Source organism: Nicotiana attenuata, chromosome 2 (genome assembly GCF_001879085.1).
Source record: "Nicotiana attenuata strain UT chromosome 2, NIATTr2, whole genome shotgun sequence".
In the NCBI taxonomy this organism is placed as follows: Eukaryota; Viridiplantae; Streptophyta; class Magnoliopsida; order Solanales; family Solanaceae; genus Nicotiana; species Nicotiana attenuata.
Window position 1 is genome coordinate 32,798,139 of NC_031990.1, and position 10,615 is coordinate 32,808,753.

The 10,615-nt window shown below is 40.8% G+C and overlaps 1 pseudogene; it reads left to right on the forward strand.

Annotated features, from left to right (window-relative positions):
• LOC109218200 lies at positions 1,497-4,004 on the forward strand (annotated as a pseudogene).

The following is a 10,615-nucleotide window of genomic DNA, read 5'->3' on the forward strand; positions in this document are numbered from 1 at the left end:
TAATGTGCTTTCACCCCAAATTGGTCACAAATTACCAAAAGCAGTAAATTATAACGTCTACAACTCAAAAAACTATACAACTTGCCCTAAAAAAGTGTTTTCCATCTATTTATAGTAGCCTAAAATTTGCTAACGAAAATGCCCTTCGGGAGGTTCTGCATACACAGGTGAAGGATTTCTACAACCGCACAATTTGGTCTACGGTTGCACTTCAGCTTCTGTGGCCGCACTTTTCCTTCTGCGGCTGCACTTTTGGCAAGGTTTCACACTTGGTCGTTTTGCACGCTCTCTGAACTTTTTGAATTCTTGTCAGTGCGATCATGTTTTGCGACCCCAAAAATTCTTGCAGTCCGCACTTGCTTCAATCATCATGTGAGCTTCATCACCAGATTTGCGGCCGCAGAGATAATTCTGTGGTCCGCGCTTTCTTCTACGGCCGTATAATTACTTCTGTGGACCGCACTTTTGGTCTGTTCCACTCATTCTCACCTTATGAGCTGGAATACTCCTTTTTTTAGTTAGATTTTTTCATTAAAGTCCAATTCTCCAACATTCCAGCAATTTATACAATTTCACAAGTTTTGGGAACAAAAATCAACACTTTCGGACTAAATCTTAAGCAAGAAGGTACTAATAAGTGGTTAAAATCCACACTTATCAACTCTCCCAAACTTAAGTCTTTGTTTGTCCTCAAGCAAATAGATTAGTTCTCATCTCCACAGAGAGAAGGTCATTTCAGAGAGTCAATGATAAGTCATTCATACTCAGTTGAGCCCAACAATTACCGACAATACTCATGCATTTTCAACAAGGTTACAAATCAAATATTATGGACATATAGTTCTAATGTGACATTTGAGCTTCAAGAATTGACTTTACTTATCAAGGACTCTTGCTCTATCATGTAGATCATGCTGGACTCCAAACTCTTCCTCCTCTACCTTCCATTTGCCAAGCTCACTTCAAGAGTTAGCACTCAATTTTTAGATTAATGAAAGGTTTACTCTTCTCTCACAAACGAATGTCACAAGTAAGGATTCAAGTACCATAGGCTGTCCCCTCATGTAGATCACCACTAATGTAAGCTTACTCAGTTCAAAATCAAGTAGGACTTCTTTCGGGTTGTAATGAAGGCTTTTTGGGTTGGGGTAGAATACCATATGGGTTAAGTGGTTACACCCTTCCTTAATCACTCCACATTTTTATTTCTTGGCTCGCATTCACCAACTCTTAGAGGCATTTCCTTTTTCTCGGGGGGCTAGAGAGACTTGAAATCACTCTTTCTTTTTCATTTCATTTTTCTTATCCCTTGATGCTCATACTAGAGATAGTTACCTCTTTTTGATTTCATCAACCCTCTTTTTTATTCTTTTTTCAGAAAAGGGCCTAAAATACCCCTATCGTATGGTAAATGGTTTATAAAAGCCCCCCGTCCATCTATGCGTCTGAAAATATATAGGACGTTAATTCTATTATCAAATATACCCCCGCGACTAATGGAACTCCATGTTGGCATCTCATTAAATGATGTGGCGTTCTTTCATTTGTCCACGTGGCTCAGTGGGGCTAACATTGTATATGGGTAATTTTCGACCCATTTAACCGATTCGACCCATTATTTTTTATGTGGGTCACTTATTTTACCTTATACCCAACAATTTGCTTACATTAATTGTTGGTGGTGATAAAAACAGAACGCAGCCCTTTGAGGGTGATACTTCGGAACAATTACCATCAGAACTCTCCTATCAAAGTCTTGAGCTTACAAGTAAGTTTGCCTCGAATTTACCTTCTTCACCGCTTGGGGGGCCTGAGCTTGTGTACAAGTCCAGTAAAAGGGAGGCAGCACCGGTGATCCTTACTTGTGAAGACCTTGAGCATACAATGTTGTCAGAGTTTAGCGAGAAGAAGTCTAATTCACAGCCACAAGGCTGGAGTACTAAGCGCACAAAGACTGAAAACCTATAAATGTGGCTAGCCAAGCATATCAGCACCTCCTTTCATTATTACAGAAGGGGCCAAATCTTGGAAATGTGACAGAGGTCCAATGCTGGCATTGAATCATTGGAGGCACATGGTGAGACTACCGTGCAAGACAGATCTAAGAAGGAAGATAACAATATTCATGCTTCAGGGAATACACTCACTCTTGAATCACTTTTTGGAACTGCTTTTTTCGAAGGAAAAAGCCAAGATTTAATTAGTTAAAAAAAAGAAATTTTGGGGAAGAAGAATCTGGTAAGCAACCTGATGACCTAGGTTCTAAATTGGGGAAGAAGACAAGTAAAATATGTGGGTATAGGGTTAAAAGAGTGGTATAAGGTAAAAGGAGTGGGTCGGATCGGTTAAATGGGTCGAAAATTACCCATATACAATGTCAGCCCCCACTCAGCCACGTGGACAAATGAAAGAACGCCACATCATTTAATGAGATGCCAACATGAAGTTCTGTTAGTCGCGGGGGTATATTTGATAATAGAATTAACGTCCTATATATTTTCAGACGCATAGATGGACGGGGGGCTTTTATAAACCATTTACCATACGATAGGGGTACTTTAAGCCCTTTTCCATTCTTTTTTTTGGCTTTTTTTCTTCTTTTTATTTTCTTTTCTTGCCTTCTCTTTTCATAGAGATCATTTCTTTCCTCTTTATGGTGCCTTGATACCTCTTTCAATTTCCTCAGCTCTCCCCCAAAGTTATGCCTGATGCTACTTATTTCATAAGAGTGTTAAGGAAGGTCCGGTGCCAAGAGAGGATTACAACAAAATAGGTAAGGGCTTGTAGCATGGTTACCAAGTAAGAAAGGCTAAAGGCTAAAGGCTCAAAGGGGGTTTGACTAGGGATAACAACATTAGTTGACAATAGAAATCTCAAACGGAAAGAAAGCGTACAATCATCTTCCAAACCATGCAAACTTACGATTTCGCCATAAAGCACATTTGAGGCAAGTTCTAGACCATTCGTACGGATACTTGGACTAGCAACGAAAAATCACCTCAACCCTCACGCAACTAGGCCATAAAAGAGGATAGAGGCTAGAGCCTAGGGGTGTGCATTCGAATCGGTTTATCGATAAATCGAATAGATTATTTGTTATCGGTTTATCGATTTCGATTTCGAAATTTTCCTTATCGAGTTATCGATTTTGATTTTGATTTTGTCCTCTTCGGTTATCGGTTTATCGATAAACCGATAAGATATACTAAAAAGACAAATATACCCTTATTCTATAATACCCTTTCCTTTACCCTAAGTTCCTAACCCTAAAATTGGAGCAAAATCTTGACGCAAAAATAGTTGCTCTCTCCACAGTGGCAGCCACTTCAAATGGCATCAACCGGCTCAATTACAAAGTAGGAACCAATTCGTCTCTCTGTACAACAAACCCACAAAATTTTCATAGTCAATGGCTTGGTACTCCAATCAAAATCTCTCTTCGGTCCAGCAATTTCAAACCATTTCTTACAAAACATTGCCTCATTAAAGCCACCATCTCCTTTAGCCTTCCTTATGGAAAGTCAGAGGCTGCGGTATCTATAGAGAAAATTCCTAAATGGTCGTCAAAGGCAATAAAATCATTTGCCATGGGTGAATTGGAAGCAAGAAAACTTAAATATACCACTACTGGAACAGAAGCTCTTCTCATGGGAATCCTGATTGAAGGGACAAATTTTGCTTCAAAATATTTGAGGGCGTACAACATTACTCTCTTTAAAGTACGTGAAGAAACTATCAAAGTACTTGGAAAAGCTGACATGTGGTTTTTCAGTCCCGAGCATCCTCCTTTGACTGAAGATGCACAAAAGGGTCTTGATTGGGCACTTGATGAAAAACTCAAATCCATTGACAATGGGGAGATTACAACTACTCATTTGTTCCTTGGAGTGTAGTCACAAGTAGGATCACCAGGTTATAAGATATTGTTAGCTTTGGGCTTCAACGATGAAAAAGCTCAAGAGTTGAAGAATGTAATTTCAGAACCTGGTTTTGTGGATGATTAAGATGAAGATTTTTGTGTTGATGTATTCCTTTAACCTGAACTAAGTTTCCAAATTCGTAATCAAATTAGTCGTTTTGACGTGAAAAAAAAAGTTCCTAACCCTATTATTTCCTCTACCCATTCGATTTTGCATGTGCTTGTTGACACAATTTTTATGTTATAAACGGTGTTCGTCTTATTTTAGATTTTTTTATCCATATTAGTTAGGCGTGTTTATAGCGATATACTTTCCGTGGAATCCCCACAAATTTTCTTATTGGTGTAATCGATAACCGAATTGATAAGCCCCAAAAATCGATAAACCGAAATCGAAAAAATCAAAACCTTATTGAAACGGTAACGATAAGCATATGTACAAATCGATAATCGATAAGTAATTATCGATAAGGGTCAAAATCGAATCGATAAATCGAATGCACACCCCTACTAGAGCCTACAACAACCATAATCAAGTTTAAGATCACTATGGTCCAATAAACCACTCAATGATTATCAAAGTCAACTCAAGATTCTCAAAGTCACTAACTAGAGCTATTTTCTTTCAAAAACCTTGTTTCAAACGATAAGCACGCAGTTAAGTGTGTTGGTGTCAAATGAAGCATGAATAACTCTTTTTAGAGAATGACTTGATTAGGGCATTTATTCGTTACTACTACTATTATTATTACCTAAACACAAAATAAACTCATTCCCTTAAGAAGGTTGTCACGCTATCCATCCTCGGGAAGAGTACCCCGTTCACACAAAAGACTACCTTTTAAAAGAACCATGGCATTAAGAAAATCAAAGGCTTATTATCTATACTACTACGAAAAACATGAAAGCTACTAACGTAAAAAGAAGCTAGCAGCAAAACAAAATCAAAGTAAACAATTAAAGAATCTAATGAAAGCAATAACTAACAAAAGATAGATAAACTATAAAAAACAGAATTATCCAATTATTACAGTCCAAATGTATCAATTAAAATCCATCCCCCCCCCCCAAATAAAAGTAAGTATTGTCCCTAATGCTTAACAAAATAAGAGTGAAAAGAGAGAGGGCGAAGAAACTCCCTAAGCATCCTTGGACATCTTAGTGTCCGCAGCAGCATCAACTCCCGTTGGCTCAGCCAACTGTATCTCAGTGTCATCATATGGGAGTGTCGGGAGTGGAAAACATCACACGCACTGCATCAACAGTGACGGTAGCAAGGCATGGCTCATCAGACTGGCTAGCTGGTGTAAACTGTGCAGATGGATCTGGGGCAGACTGGTCTGGGTCAAGCAGTATGTCAAATGGTAAATCTTCAGCTGTCGCTAGTCAGGTCACCTCCTTCCTAAGCTTATCTACTGTACTTCTTGCTGGCCTGGGACTTTCTCATCTTCTTCATTTCTTTGGTCAAGTCCTCAATAACTGAACCATGTTGTACCAGATTGTCCATGATCATCTTCTAGTTGTCCAAAATCTTGCGCAGCTTCTCATCAAGTTCAGTAGAATCCTGCGGTGCCTGTGTGGATGGCTGCCTTGCAACAGTACTAGATATCTCAGACAACTTTGAAGTAGTTGCCTACATCTAGTTGTTGAGACTATCTGGGAGACTCGCAGAGCAAAAAGTGAGGTTGTAGGCATGTGAACAGCCTCAGAACTAGAGTAGGGCTGCCCTATGAGCTGTGGTAAGAGCTGGAGATGGTGGCGGAGGCATATCAGCTGCACTAGTAGAGGGCTCAGCTGATGTAGATGGAATATTAGCTGTGTCAGAAACTACCACTGCCGGCTCAGCAGACTGGCCTGCAGTAGTAGAAGGCTGAGCGCTCTTCTTCGGGTTGGTCGGATCCTGCAGCGAGTACCACTCAAACGACTTCTTTGGCTTCACCTTTGTATCAAATGTTTTTGGCTCTACCTTTGCATCAGTAAGGTACTCTGTGATAGTGTTGAGGTAGGGGTAGGCCGTGTTAGTCTGCTGTGCTACTAATGCGATGTTGGTTGACATCACAGCAGCGACATTGATCGGGTACTTGGTCATGATAGAAGCCACTAGAACTGCACATGGAATAGGAAGGTTGTTCTCATTCTGGCATGGGTCAAGCCTGCTACAGACAAAGGTCTGCCAACATTTTGTCAAAAAGCTCAATGTATTTCGCTGAATAGGTACTCCAGCAATGATCTATGGTGGAGGTGGTCCCGGTGGTGCTAAGATCTCAGCTAGCCATGGCTAGATCTCTTCTTTCAAGGTCAACTTCTCGAGGTACTCTTTTGGCTCCAAGTCCTCAAAACCCAAGTACGCGTTCATTGTGTGTTGATCAAACCTCACCTTGAGGTTGCGTACTTTGGTCACCATTGTCCCATTGCGAAAGTGTAAAATGTTGGCGTAGAACTCGCGGACAAGGTGCTTCTCGGCATCTACGACCTTCTCAGTGAACAACATCTATCCCTCTCTCGATCGGAACTGCCACTGCAGGGTTGTATCTAAAGGTGTTAACCATACGGGCTGGTCCGGGCTGGACACAAAAAAAATAGCCCATCCGGTTATTGTTTTGGGTTGTTAGTGGGCTGGGGTTCCGGGCTGGTAGTGGGCTGGGATTTTTCGGGTTTTGGTGGCCCCGTCCGGGTTCGGGCTTAACAGGGTCGGGCCGGGCCGGGCCTGGTTACTTATTTTTTTGTATATTTTGTTTTTCTTATTCAATGTTATTGATACTTAAGTGTTTGCAAACTTTTAAGGCTTACAATTAAACTTTTAAACTTTAAAATCTAAAGATTTAAATTGGAAATTTGAAATATAAAATTTGAAAATTTAAATTAAGTGGATATAAATTATTTAATAAGACCAATATGTAAGGATCAAACTTCAAGGACTTTCATTCATATTTTCGTTGCATAATAATACTTCAAATTAACTTTTGTAATATACTTACACATTAAGCTTAAATAAGTCTAACAAATTCAAAATAACACAAATTGTCTCAAATCAACTTAAAATACGAATTGATGAAGGACACTCAATACAACCCTTGATATGCCTCATTAAACCAGTTGTGCCTTCCCCCTTTCGACGAACATGAAAGACTAGACCACAGTTCTTGCACTGAACTTTGCAAACTTCTTCATTTTCTTCTACCACCTCAAAGTGTTCCCAAACATGTGAGCGCACTCTAGAAGCACGGGGCATGATTTAACTTGAACCTAACAAAAATGGTAACCATATTTCACTTGATAATTGTAATATTGTAGTGGCTACCGTAAATAATTGATAAACTTGAAATATTAATTAATTGAGAACTTGAGAGCAATAAGCAATTCAATAATCAAAAGGGAATTGGGAGAGAAGTAGAGTATAAGAAGAGAGCATGTTGTGAAAAAAAATGAAGAAGAGGGGGGCTATTTATAGTTATTAAAAGGCTAAGAATGTAATTTATCAATTATTAGGGGGTGAAGGGGCTGTTTTAGTAAGGAGATAGGCCGAAATGGCTAAAACTGAAAAAAATGGCCGTTGCCCAGCGGTCATATTTTAATTTGACTGTTGGCAACAGTCGGAATTTTAAAAAAATAAAAAATTACAACATAAACTGGGCTGGACCGAGCTGGAAGGGTTAGCGGGCTAGCCGGGTTCCGGTGCAACGGTAGCAAAAAAAGGCCCGACCCCGTCCGGCACAACCCTCTATCTTAGCCAACCCGTCCCACCCCTTACCGAACCGGGTTGATCCGGTCTGAATTGGGTCAAACCGGGTTGTTAATGGGCCGGGCTCGGCCCGATTAACACCCTTAGTTGTATCTATCTAGATCCTTCAACAAAACTGCCTCTTATGTGTCAATGATCTCATCGGCCACCACATCCGGAAATCAGTGAAAGCAGCCAAACTCACAAATCTGTCTTCCCATATTTCCTTCTTCTTTGACCTCTCAACACTAGTGGATGTATTCTCTCCCCCTTTATCATCATCAGGAACATCCTGAACATTCTACGCATCTGACTCTGAAGTAGATGCTGGCTCGGAAGCCTGTCTAGCACTTTCTGAACCCTCGGAAGTGCTGTGAGATAATGAAGCCACATTGGCTCAGATCGCCCCTGTGGCTTGAACTGTGCAGCAGCTTGCTCCTCCGAAATAGACACGGAGTTGCCCCCGGAAGCCTCCCTAGACGGGACATAAGAACTGGAGTCAGAGAGGTCTGCACCCCTCCCTCTGCATGATATGGTCTTCTTCCGAATGGTTTTGGACACACTGAGAGGCAAGACACATTTGCCTCGACCCTTAGAAGAGTCTCCTCTACCTTTGGAAGTTTTATCGCGGCCTCGTGATCGACCCATTGTCTGTATCAAAACAAAGAGGATTGTTAGTTGCAAGTCATCATTCAACACAATTAAGACTCATGTAGGCAAGGGAGAACATTATGGACATAGTAGGGTTGCTACAGATTAAGATGCTGCAGGGAAATGGGAACTGCAGTCCGCACATTTCTGATGTGCGGCTGCACAATAGGAGTGCGGACCGCACAATTTCATGTGCGCTCGCGCTTCTCACAAAAAAAATCAGAGGCTCAAGTTCCTTTTCTCCGAAGACAGTGCGACGGCCAAAGTGCGGCCGCAGAATTCATCTCCGATCCGCAGAATTATAAGTGCGGTCCGCACTTTTGATTTTTTAAGAGACAAGTCTCTGATATCAGTGTGGACCCAACCTCACCAACAATTCTGCGGTCCGCACAATTAGAGTGCGGCTACAGAATGCACTTGCCTTCACCTGTTACCAAAATTAGCCAACTCCGGACTGCACAAATTCAAGTGCGACCATAGAATTCAAAAACTTACGAGCAGTCTGTGGTTTTACTAAGATTTTGCAATTACTTGTTTAAATCTATATGGAAACATGGTATACACATAAATTCAACTAACCAACCCATTTGAGCATGTATTAACAACTACCCAATACAGATCTACCCCACATGGACACATGGATGAACTCTAATAACAGATGGCCTAAAAAGAAACTAAAATTTCAAAAATTAAACTAACACAAAGGTTAACATAAAGTGAATCATACCAGATAAAATGAGTGCACTAGGTATGTAAGCACATGTAGGTTTGTACGGTTGACAGTGAAAATTTCTCAGTAAAGCTTGTAGAGCAACAGTGAATCTCAAGAAGGTGTAAAGTGTAAAATAAGGCTAAAAGTCCTATTTATACTTTGAGCGAATGGGGGGAAAAAGGGCTGAGTGCGGCCGCACAATTGTTAGTGCGATCCGCGCTCTTTCACCTGGGCAGCAATGCTCTATACCATTTGTGCGGTACGCACAATTTTGAGTGTGGCCGCACAATTCCTCTTGCGATCGCAGAATAGCTCCGCACCGACAGCCCCAAACTTTAGAGAGTTTGTATTTTTTACACTTTGTCGAGCTTCCAATTATGTGGTGCGCATGTGAAATGTGCAACCGCACAAGCTCATCTGTTGTAGCACACTTAATTCTGTTGTCAGCACAATTAAAGTGCGGTCTGTATTTCCTTCAACACTTAGCCATTTTTATGTCCACCCTTCTTGCATGTAACACTCAACCCTGCAGCACACTTCAAATCAAGTTAGAACAAAAACAACACCTAAATACAAAAGAAAAAGAAAAAGAACATGGGTTGCCTCCCAATAAGCACCTGATTTAACATCGAGTCACGACGCAATGTCAAAGCATTTTCACATGAAGTAAATGACCGCTGCCCGTGGCTATCTCCAACCTTGCCCAAGTAGTGCTTCACCCGGTGACTATTGACTCTGAATATGTTATTGTTCTTGTTCTTCAAATCTAATGCACTGAAAGGTGCCATACCAATAATTTCAAATGGACCACTCCACTTGGATTTTAGCTTTCCGGGAAACATCCTCAACCTTGAGTTAAACAACAATACAAGATCACCCACATTTAACTCTTTGTTCCAAATCTATTTGTCATGAAGATATTTTATCTTTTCTTGGTACAAGGACGAACTCTCATATGCATGGTACCGGAACTCATCTAATTCATTCAAGTGTGCAATCCGCAAGTTAGCGGTTATATCCCAATCAAGATTCAATTTCTTTAAAGTCCACATTGCCTTGTGCTCTAGTTCCACCGAAAGATGACAAGCTTTCCCAAACACTAACCGGTATGAAGACACTCGGATAGGTGTTTTGTAAGCAGTCTGATAAGCCCATAACGCATCATCAAGCTTCTTGGACCAATTCATCCGATTAGCATTCACCGTTTCAAACAAGATACTCTTTATCTCCCGGTTGGAGACTTCCACTTGACCACTAGCTTGTGGGTGATAAAGAGTCGTGACCTTGTGAGTAACACCATACTTGCCAAGCAAAGTGTCAAAAGCTTTGTTGCAAAAGTGTGACCGCCTATCGCTTATGATTGCACGTGGTATACCAAATATTGTAAAAATATTCTTCTTCAAGAAAGCCACTACACATCTCGCCTCATTGTTGGGTAAAGCGACGGCCTCAACCCATTTGGACGCATAATCCACCGCGACCAAGATGTAAGTGTTTCCACAAGAAATCACAAAAGGGGCCCATAAATTCAATGCCCCAAACATCAAAAATATCAATCTCCAAGATGGTTGTGAGAGGCATCTCATTTTTCTATGAGATTCCACCGGCCCGT